Source organism: Stegostoma tigrinum, chromosome 1 (genome assembly GCF_030684315.1).
Source record: "Stegostoma tigrinum isolate sSteTig4 chromosome 1, sSteTig4.hap1, whole genome shotgun sequence".
Classification (NCBI taxonomy): Eukaryota; Metazoa; Chordata; class Chondrichthyes; order Orectolobiformes; family Stegostomatidae; genus Stegostoma; species Stegostoma tigrinum.
In genome coordinates this window covers 176,122,109-176,133,963 of record NC_081354.1, presented here as the reverse complement: position 1 = coordinate 176,133,963, position 11,855 = coordinate 176,122,109, and the positions used below count along the sequence as shown (strand labels likewise).

The 11,855-nt window shown below is 47.0% G+C and overlaps 1 protein-coding gene across 2 annotated transcripts in view; it reads left to right on the top strand.

Moving 5' to 3' along the window:
* Positions 1-7,978: 7,978 nt before the first annotated feature.
* Positions 7,979-11,855, top strand: part of thnsl2 (threonine synthase-like 2) — a 39,695-nt gene continuing 35,818 nt past the window's right edge. The window contains exon 1 of one of the 2 annotated variants that reach the window (XM_059650351.1): positions 7,979-8,666. The gene's annotated coding sequence lies outside the window, so the exon portion shown is untranslated. The remainder of the gene's footprint in view (positions 8,667-11,855) is intronic. The other variant, XM_059650349.1, reaches the window with a different exon arrangement.

Here is an 11,855-nt window from a genome sequence, read left to right as displayed (position 1 = left end):
AATTGCAAAGGTAAAAGGTACATGAACTGAGCTAGGCAAAGTACAAGTCAGTGTACTTTGCCTTCTGGGGACAGTTGAACACGTGGCAAATTGTTTTGTGTTAATTGATGACCAATAAATGTGTCTTTCAAGAGAGAACAGGGATGAAATTATATGTCTGACACACGTTACACAAGAGCTTTTTTTTAACTGTCAGTTTGTTTCAAAGGAGATGTGTGTGAATGTAGGTATGTTCTGCCACAAGTTACCAGAACATGTGTGAGACCACACCCAGTGTACTGTGTACAATTTCAGTCTCCTCACTGAGGGAGGGACAGACTTTGAGCAGCTCAGAGATAACAAGGTGTGGAGCTGAATGAACACAGCAGGCCCAGCAGCATCTCAGGAGCACAAAAGCTGACGTTTCGGGTCTGGACTCTTCATCAGAAATGGGCAAGGGGCAGAGTGTTAGAACATAGAACATTACAGCACAGTACAGGCCCTTCGGCCCTCGGTGTTGTGCCGACCTGTCATACCAATCTCAAGCCTATCTAACCTACACTATTCCATGTACGTCCATATGCTTATCCAATGATGATTTAAATGTACCTAAAGTTGGCGAATCTACTACCGTTGCAGGCAAAGCGTTCCATTCCCTTACTACTCTCTGAGTAAAGAAACTACCTCTGACATCTGTCCTATACCTTTCACCCCTCAATTTAAAGCTGTGCCCCCTCGTGCTCGCCGTCACCATCCTAGGAAAAAGGCTCTCCCTATCCACCCTATCTAACCCTCTGAATATTTTATATGTTGCAATTAAGTCACCTCTCTACCTTCTTCTCTCTAATGAAAACAACCTCAAGTCCCTCAGCCTTTCTTTGTAAGACCTTCCCCCCATACCAGGCAACGTCCTAGTAAATCTCCTCTACACCATTTCCAAAGCTTCCACATCCTTCTTATAATGCGGTGACCAGAACTGTACACAATACTCCAAGTGCGGCCGCACCAGAGTTTTGTACAGCTTCACGATAACCTCTTGGTTCCGGAACTCGATCCCTCTATTAATAAAAGCTAAAACACTGTATGCCTTCTTAACAGCCCTGTCAACCTGGGTGGCAACTTTCAAGGATCTGTGTACATGGACACCGAGATCTCTCTGCTCATCTACACTACTAAGAATCTTACCATTAGCCCTGTACTTTGCCTTCCGGTTACTCCTACCAAAGTGCATCATCTCACACTTGTCTGCATCAAACTCCATTTGCCACCTCTCAGCCCAGCTCTGCAGCTTATCTATGTCTCTCTGCAACCTACAGCATCCTTCGTCACTATCCACAACTCCACCGACCTTAGTGTCGTCTGCAAATTTACTAACTTATCCTTCTACGCCCTCATCCAGGTCATTTATAAAAATGACAAACAGCAGTAGACCCAACACCGACCCTTGAGGTACACCACTAGTAACTGGTCTCCAGGATGAACATTTCCCATCAACTACCACCCTCTGTCTTCTTTCAGCAAGCCAATTTCCGATCCAAACTGCTATATCTCCCACAATTCCATTCCTCCGCATTTTGTACAATAGCCTATTGTGGGGAACCTTATCGAGCGCCTTGCTGAAATCCATATACACCACATCAACCGGTTTACTCTCATCTACCTGTTTGGTCACCTTCTCAAAGAACTCAATAAGGTTTGTGAGGCACGACCTTCCCTTCACAAAACCGTGCTGACTATCCCTAATCAATTAATTCTTTTCTAGATGATTATAAATCCTATCCCTTATAACCTTTTCCAACACTTTACCAACAACTGAGGTAAGGCTCACTGGTCTATAATTACCAGGGTTCTGAAATAAATAGGGAACAAGGGGGAGGCGAAATGAAGATGGATAGAGGAAAAGATAGGTGGAGCGAGCTTACTTGTTCACAGTTCACTTGCTTCATTTTGGGATGAAAAGGGGTCTTCAGAGGAAAGGCTGAGCAGGCGCAATCTATATTTATTGTCGATTAGAAGAATGAGGGGTAGAACATGGAACATAGAACAATACAGCGCAGTACAGGCCCTTCGGCCCTTGATGCTGCGCCAACATGTGAAACCAATCTGAAGCCCATCTAACCGACACTATTCCATTATCATCCATATGTTTATCCAATGACCATTTAAATGTCTTTAAAGTTGACGAGTCTACTATGGTTGTAGGCAGGGAATTCCACGCCCTTACTACTCTCTGAGTAAAGAAACTACCGCTGACATTTGTCCTATATCTATTACCCCTCAATTTAAAGCTATGTACCCTCATGCTAGCCATCACCATCCGAGGAAAAAGGCTCTCGCCGTCCACCCTATCTAATCCTCTGACCATTTTGTATGTCTCTATTAGGCCACCTCTTAACCCTCTTCTCTCTAACGAAGACAGCCTCAAGTCCCTCAGCCTTTCCTCATAAGACCTTCCCTCCATACCAGGCAACATCCTGGTAAATCTCCTCACACCCTTTCCAGTGCTTCCACATCCTTCCTATAATGCAGCGACCAGAACAGTACGCAATACGCCAAGTGTGGCTGCACCAGAATTTTGTACAGCTGCAACATGACCTCACGGCTCTGAAACTCAATCCCTCTACCAATAAAACCTGACACACCGTATGCCTTCCTAATAACCCTTCTGAAATAAGATTCAGAGAAGCCTGATAAAGTAGACAATGAGCGATTGTTTCCTGTTAAGTTCAATGTTAAGAGAACGCAAATGGAATGTTAGCTTTTATTTCAAAGGGAATGAAATATAAAAGTGGGAAGGGTTTGCTAAAATTGTACAAGGCTCTAGGCACACCACAGCTGGAATACTGTCAACACGTTCAGGCCCCTTACCTACAGAAAGATATATTGGCATTGGAGGCAGTCCAGAGAAACTTCAGAAATGTTCTATTTTGGGCTGTATTCTCCAGAATTAAGTGAAAATTGAGTGAAAATTGAGTGAGATGGAAGTAATATTCACAGCTGTTACTGCTGGCACTGAGAGTTACAGAGTCATAGGGAGCAAATCCTTCGGTCCAACCAGTCCGTACCGACTATGTTCCCAAACTAAACTAGCCCCACCTGCCTGTGTTTGGCCCATATCCCTCTAAACCTTCCTATTGTTAAACTTATCCAAATGTCTTATAAATGTTATAACTGTATCTGCATCCACCACCTCCTCTGGCATTTTATTACACACACAAACCATTCTCCGTATGAAAAAGTTGCTTCTCATGTCCTCTTTAAATCTTTTTCCTCCACCTTAAAACTATGCTGTCTAGTTTGAACTCGCCCATCTAAAGACCTATGCTGTTCACCTTATCTATGTTCCTCATGATTTTATAAACCTCTACGCTTCTCAACCTCCTACACTCCACACAGCAGACCAAGCAGCATCAGAGAGGCAGGAAGGCTGATGTTTCGGGCCTAGACCCTTCTTCAGAAATGGGGGAGGGGAAGGGTGTTCTTAAATAAATAGGGAGAGAGGGGAAGGTAGATCGAAGATGGATAGAGGAGAAGATAGGTGGAGAGGAGACAGGCAGGTCAAAGTGGCGGGGATGGAGCCTGTAGAGGTGAGTGTAGGAGGGGAGGTAGGGAGGGGATAGGTCAGTCCAGGGAGGACGGACAGGTCAAGGGGGTGAGATGAGGTTAGTAGGTAGGAGATGGGGGTGGGGCTTGAGGTGGGAGGAGGGGGTAGGTGAGAGGAAGGACAGGTTAGGGATGCGGGGACAAGCTGGGCTGGTTTTGGGATGCGGTCGAGGGAGAGAAGATTTTGAAGCTTGTGAAATCCACATTGATACCATTGGGCTGCAGGGTTCCCAAGCAGAACATGAGTTGCTGTTCCTGCAACCTTCGGGTGGCATCATTGTGACACTGCAGGAGGCCCATGATGGACATGTCATCTGAGGAATGGGAGGGGGAGTCGAAATGGTTCGCGCCTGGGAGGTGCAGTTGTTTATTGCGAACCGAGCAGAGGTGTTCTGCAAAGCGGTCCCCAAGCTTCCGCTTGACTTCCCCAATGTAGAGGTAGCCACAACGGGTACAGCGGATGCATTATACCACATTGGCAGATGTGCAGGTGAACATCTGCTTGATGTGGAAAGTCATCTTGGGGCCTGGGATGTGGGTGAGGGAGGAGGTGTGGGGGCAGGTGTAGCACTTCCTGCGGTTGCAGGGTTAAGTGCTGGGCGTGGTGGGGCTGGAGGTGTGTGTGGAGCGGATATAGGCGTCACGGAGAGAGTGGTGCCTCCGGAAAGCAGATAAGGATGGGGTGGGAAAAATGTCTTTGGTGGTGGGGTCGGATTTTAGGAAGTAGTCATGGGTTTGGTAGATTTTGTCTGAGGACTCTCTGCAGTGCCTCTTGTAGGTAGTGCCCACTGCTGCTACTGAGCGTCAGTGGTGGGGGGAGTGAATGTTTGTGGATGTATCACCAATCAAGACTGTTACCTTGTCCTGGATGGGGAATATTCCATCACACTCCTGACTTGTGCTTTGTAGATGGTGGACAGGCTTTCAGGAGTCAGGAGGTGAGTCAATCGTTGCAGTATTCCTGGCCTCTGACCTGCTCTTGTAGCCACTGTGTTTATGTGGTGAGTCCAGTTGAGTTTCTGGTGAATGGTAACTCTCTGGATGTTACTACTGGGGAAATTAGTGATGGTAATAGCTCTGAATGTCAAATGTTCAATTTTCCATTACTGGAGATGGTCATAGCATGGCGTTCATATGGTGCAAATATTACTTGCTACTTGCCAGCCGAAGCCTGGATATTGTCCAGATCTTGTTGCTTTTGAATATGGACTGCTTCAGTATCTGAGGAGTCACGAATGGTGCCGAATATTGTGCAATCTCAGCGAACATGCCCACTTCCGACCTTATGATGAAAGAAGGGTCATGGATAAAGCAGTTGAAGATAGTTAATCCGAGGATACCATCCTGAGGAAGTCTTGCAGTGATGTCCTGGTATGAGATGACTGACCTCCAACAACTATGAACATCTTCCAATGTGCCAGGTATGGCTCCAGCCAGTGGAGAGTTTGCTGCCTAAAAGTCATTGATTCCAGTTTTGCTAGGATTACATAATGCCACACTCAGACCGATGCTGTCTTGATGTCCAGGGCTGCCATTCTCACCTCACCTCTGGAATTCAGCTCTTTTGTCCGTGTTTGAACCAAGGCTGTAATGAGGTCAGGAGCTGAGTGGCCCTGGCAGAACCCAAACTGGGCGTCACTGAGCAGGTTATTACTGAGAAGGTGCTGCTTGGTAGCACTGTTAGTGACATCTTCCATCATGTTACTCTTGATCGAGAATGGACTGATGAGGTGGTAATTGGTCAGGTTGCTCCTACTTTTTGTGTACATGACTTATCTGGGCAATTTTCCACATTGTCAGGTGAATGACAGTTTTGTGAGCGCACTGGAAGAGCTTAGCTATGGGAGCAGTAAATTCAGGAGCACAAGTCTTCAGTAGTATTGCTGAAATGTTGTCAGTGCCCACAGCCTGTTCAGTATTTAATGCTTCAAACCATTTATTGATATCATGTGGAGTGAATGGAATTGGCTGAAGACTGGTCTCTATAATGCTGGAGATGGCTGGAGGAGGCCAATATCTTCGGGATTATACAAAGTCAGCATTGTTTCATGTAAAGGAAATTGTGTTTGAAAAACGTCCTGGCATTTTTTGAGGATATAGCTAGTAGAATAGATGAAGGAGAAACAACATTTGCAGTGCATTTGGATTTTCAGAAATCTTTTGCATCGTCCCACATAGGATGTTGGTGCAAAATAGTAAGAGTTTAACAGACTGGAATGGATTGAGATTGGTTAGCAGACAAATAGAGTAGGAATAAATGGGTTGTTTTTGACAGTGTTTAATCATGTACCACAGGGTTGAGCCCCAACTATTCACAATCTATATCAATGAGGGAATCAACCATAATATTTCCAAGTTTGATGGTTCAAATACAGAGGAATTGAGTGGTCAGGAGTGTACAAAGGTAAATGGAGGAAGGATGTTCCTGATAATCAGGGAGTCTAGGACCAAGGGATATGAAGTAGACATGTGGCCTGAAATCTGGAGGAATTTCTTCACCTGGAGAATGGTGAGCCTGTGGAATTCACTGACATCGACAGTAGTTAAGATCAAATATTGAATGCTTTGAAGAAGTTAGATATGGTACTTAAGACCAAAAGGATCAAAGGGAACATGGAGAAAGCAAGGACCGTGTTGGATTATCAGTCATGATTACATTGAGAGGCACAGTATGTTGTGGATGGACTGAATGGCCTACTCCTGCTCCTACTTCCTATGTTTCTAAGCAGGCTTCAAGGTGGCTCAGACATGTTGAGTGAATATGCAAATGTAAGACAGATGCAGTTTAAAGTGGATAAGTGTGAATTTGCTCACGTCAAAGCAATGGCCTAGTAGCACTATTGCTGGACTAATAATCCTTAGACCTAGGCAATATTCTGTGAACCTGGGTTTGAATTCAACCATGGCAGATGGTGGAATTTGAATTCAATTAAAACCTGGAAGTAAGAGTCTAATGATGACTATAAAACCATTGTTGATTGTCAGAAAGACCCATCTGGTTCACTAATGTCCTTTAGTCAAGGAAACTGCCATCATTACCTGGTTTGGTCTACACTGAGTCCAGCAAAGTGGTAATAGCTGCCCTGTGGACAATTAGGGATGATGACCGAGCCAGCAAAGCTCATGAATGAATCAATAAACAAATAATTTTGTGGTATAAACAGAATAGAACATAGAACATAGAACAGTACAGCACAGTACAGGCCCTTCAGCCCTCGATGTTGTGCCAATCTATTATCATACCCTAAGATCAAACTAACCTGCATTACCCTCATTTTAGTATCCTCCATGTGCCTGTCCAAGCATCGCTTAAATGTCCCTAATGTATCTGACTCCATGCACCCACCACTCTCTGTGTAAAGAACCTACATCTGACATCTCTCCTATACCTTCCTCCAATCACCTGTAAATTATGCCTCCTCATAATAGTCATTTCCATCTTGGGAATATGTCTGTAGCTATATCATCATCTAGTACACCTCCAAGTCACCTCTTATGCTTCTTCATTCCAATGAAAAAAGCCCTAGCTCCCTCAACATTTCCTCATTAGACCTGCCCTCCAGTCCAGGCAGCATTCTGGTAAATCTTCTCTGCACCCTCTCTAAAGCTTCCACATCCTTCCTACAATGAGGTGACCAAAACTGAACACAATATTCCAAGTGTGGTCCAACCAGGGTTTTATAGAACTGCAGCATAACCTCGCAGCTCTTAAACTCAATTCCCCTGCCAATGAAAGCCAACACACCTGCCTTCTTAACAACCCTCTCAACTCGGGTTGTAACTTTGAGGGGTCTATGAATGCGGACCCCAAGATCCTTCTGTTCCTCCACATTGCCAAGAATCCTGCCTTTAACCATGTATTCTGCATTCAAATTCAACCCTCCAAAATGAATCACTTCACACTTTTTAGTGTGAATAGCAGGGTATTAATAAAATGTTGACAGATTGCAAAATGTTGATGTATGAAAGGGCCTGGGTGTACATATACACTGGTCAACTGAAACCAAGCATGAAGGTGCAACAAGCAGTGAGAAAGGTCAATGATGTGTTGGCCTTCACTCTAAGAGGGTTTGAGTACAGGATCTGCTTTACACTACAAAAACAGCCTATTTACTTTTACACTCACACCTGTTCTGAGGAAGGGTCACCAGACCCAAAACGTTAACTCTGTTTTCTCCTCCATATATGCTGCCAGACCTGCTGAGCTTTTCCAGCAACTTTGTTTTTGTTCCTGATTTATAGCATCCGCAGTTCTTTTGGTTTCCATTTATTTTTACTGTTTCATGTCTACTAACCAATTCTGAATCCATGCCAGTATATTACTATCATTACTATAACCTATCTTCTTGCGTAAGAAAACATGTACTTGCCATAGAGGAAGTTCAGTGAAAGTTCACCAGACTGCTTCTCGGGATGCGAATCGTCGGCTTTCCTGCAACTCTGATGCTGCCTGGCCTGCTGGGTTCCTCGAGATCTACACCTTGTTATCCCAGATTCTTCAGCATCTGCAGTTCCCGTTATCTCTATCCCACCAGCATCGGCAGTTCTTACTATCTCCTAGGGATAGGACGGGATGCTCATCAGAGGGTCAGTGTGAACTGAATGGGTTGAATGGCCTGCTCCAGTACTGTAGGGGTTCTCAGATGGTATCGAATGATGGACCAGGTCAATGGACTGAATGGCCTACTTTTGTTCCTATTTGCTTTGGTTCATTGCTTTAAGTCCCACATGCCTAAGTACCCTCCGCCCGTTAACGATGCTGGTAAAACGAGAACTGTAGCTGAAACGAAGCAGAGCCAGGATCTGGGAGGGCTGCGTTGCTATTTCAGGAGAGTGATCTCAAAGCTTGTTTGAGGCGTTCCTCTGTAGAGAGAGCTCTGCGGGGGAAGTCTGGGTGAAGGGAGAAAGAGCGAGAGAGCTTACTGTTCTGACTTGCTGCTGTCGCTGAAAAGTTGCGTTGCCGACTAAACTCTGCACAGCGTCCCCTGCGTGCAAGTGCTGTATGAAAAGGAAAATTCAAATCACGGATTTGAACCGGGGCTGGTGAAGCAGGGAGGCAATCGTGAGTTCAAGCCAGGAATATTGTAAGTGGCTTGGACACATTTGTTACATGTTGCGAACTCTGGTATGTTACGTACTGTCATATTGATACAGGGCTCTCACTGTATTTGCTGCAGTCTGCCGCTGTCTCCTTTTTTTCCGCGTTGGATTGAGGTCTGCGCTTTGCTGATTGTGACTGTCCCTGGAGGTCAGTCACTTTCATGGCCGACCTGGTGTAATCACACCGAAACTCAAGCGGCAGACCACAAACTCGGTTACGCTGGAAACCCGAGGAGCCAGCAACGCTTGTTAAAATTATGCAGGGCTTCATTGATAGAGGAGATAGCGGACGGGAGTCTAAAACTGGGAGGAGGGGGGAGGGGCACGAGTATATGAGAGTCTGGTAAGGAATTCAGGACAAATTCTTCACTGAAAATAAGGTTTACATTGTGTAACTCATTCCCACATGACAGCTACAGTTGAAGTGCACCAAAGGGAGCAGATTTAAAGGAAAACAGATGAAACAGAAGGACGTGCTGACGGTTATGTGAGCAGGCGCTTAGGAAACAGTATTACCACTGTCGACCTGTTTATTTGGGGGGGGGAAAGCTGGTGGAGTTATTGCTGTAATCTTACTGGGGCTGGAGATCAAGGGCCTCAGACGATGGGTGGCAGAATATTAGTTTGAATCCTGGCATGGGAAAAGTCAGAGGCTATTGGGATGCAGTGGTAATGTCACTACCTTTGAGCTGGTAGATCTGAGTTCAAGGCCCACGAGTTTCAGAACCACCTGGAGAACACGTTTGATTCAAACCATCCACAACCTCATCCCCTCAGGTGACCTCCCACCAACAGCCTCCAACTTCATCATTCCCCAACCCCACACTGTCCGCTTCTACCTCCTTCCCAAAATCCACAAACCCGCCTGCCCTGGCCAACCCATTGTCTCCATCTTCGGTCCGCCTCCCCCTCTCTCCCTATTTATTCCAGTTCCCTCCCCCCATCCCCCTCTCTGATGAAGGGTCTAGGCCCGAAACGTCAGCTTTTGTGCTCCTGAGATGCTGCTTGGCCTGCTGTGTTCATCCAGCCTCACATTTTATTATCTTGGAATTCTCCAGCATCTGCAGTTCCCATTATCTCTCAACCCATTGTCTCCGCCTGCTCCTGCCCCACTGAACTCATCTCCACCTATCAGGATTCCATTTTCTCCCCCTTGGTCCAGGAACTCCCTACCTACGTCCGTGGCACCACGCACGGTCTCCACCTCCTCCAGAACTTCCAATTCCCTGGTCCCCAACACCTCATTTTCACCACGGACGTCCAGTCCCTATACACCTGCATTCATCATGCAGATGGCCTTAAGGCCCTCCGCTTCTTCCTGTCCTGCAGGCCCGACCAGTCCCCCTCCACTGACACGCTCATCTGCCTAGCCGAACTCGTCCTCACCCTCAACAACTTCTCTTTCGATTCCTTCCACTTCCTACAGACAAAGGGGGAGGCCATGGATACCCACATGGGCCCAGGCTGTGCCTGCCTCTTTGTAGGTTACATGGAACAATCCCTCTTCTGCAACTACACAGGCCCCAAACCCCACCTGTTCCTCTGTGACATTGATGACTGTATCGGCGCCGCCTTGTGTTCCCACGAGGAGCTTGAACAGTTCATCCACTTCACCAACACCTTCCACCCAACCTTACGTTCATCTGGACTATCTCTGATACCTCTCTCTGTTTCCATCTCTGGCAGCCATCTGGAAACCAATATCCATATCACTCCTACTGACTCTCACAGCAACCGAGACTACACCCCTTCCCACCCACCTTCCTGCAAAAATGCCATCCCTTATTCTCAATTCCTTCACCATCTCTGCATCTGCTCCTGGGATAAGGCATTCTGCTCCTGAACATCCCAGATGTCCTCGTTTTTCAAATACTGCAACATCCCCCCGGCAGTGGCCGAGAACACCCTCGACTGTGTCTCCCGCATTTCATACAACTCATCTCTCACATCCCCTCTCTGCAATAACAACCAAAATAGAGTCTCCCTCGTCCTCACGTACCACTCCACCAACCTCCGGATCCGATGCATCATCCGACACTTCCGCCATCTGCAATCCGACCCCACCACCAAAGACATTTTCCCCCACCCCACCCATGTCTGCCTTCCGGAGAGGCCACTCTCTCCGCGACTCCCTTGTCCGCTCCACACTCCCCTCCAACCCCACCACACCCGGCACCTTCCCCTGCAACCGCAGGAAGTGCTACACGTGTCCCCACACCTCCTCCCTCGCCCCCATCCCAGGCCCCAAGAAGACCTTCCACATCAAACAGATGTTCACCTGCACATCTGTGAATGTGGTATACTGCGTGCACTGTTCCAGATGTGGTCTCCTCGACATCGGAGAAACCAAGCGGAGGCTTGAGGACCGCTTGGCAGAACACCTACGCTTGGTTCGCGATAAACAGCTGCACTTCCCAGTCGTGAACCATTTACACACCCCCTCCCACTCTTTGGACATGTCCATCTTGGTCTTCCTCCAGTGCTACAATGATGCTACCCGGAGGTTGCAGGAACAGCACCTCATATTTTGCTTGGGACCCCTGCAGCCCAATGGTAGCAATGTGGACTTCACAAGCTTCAAAATCTCCCTTCCCCGATCACATCCCAAAACCAGCCCACCTTGTGCCCGCCTCCCTAAACTGTCCTTCCTCCCACCCATCCCCTCTTCCCACCTCAAGCCCCACCCTCATCTCCTATCTGCTAACCTCATCCTGCCTCCTTGACCTGTCCGTCCTCCCTGGACTGACCTATCCCCTCCCTAACTTGCCACCTAGACTCACCTTTACAGGCTCCATCCCCACCTCTTTGATCTGTCTGTCTCCTCTCCTCCAATCTTCTCCTTTATTCATCTTCTCCCCCTCTCTCCCTATTTATTTCAGAATCTCCTTTCCCTCCCCCATTTCTGAAGAAGGGTCTAGGCCCGAAACGTCCTAAGATGCTGCTTGGCCTGCTTTGTTCGCCCAGCTCCACACCTTGTTATCTCAGATCCTCCAGTATCTGCAGTTCCTATTATCCCTGAAACATGTTTGATTCATGTGCTTTGTTTATTTTTAAACATTGAAGAGAATGTTGGAACCACACGGCAGGCTGATTGTTGAATCTGCATGGGTACCTGGCAACTACTGGGGCTCTTCCTGGGTCACCCGACAACCCCCCCCAACCCCAACCTGAAC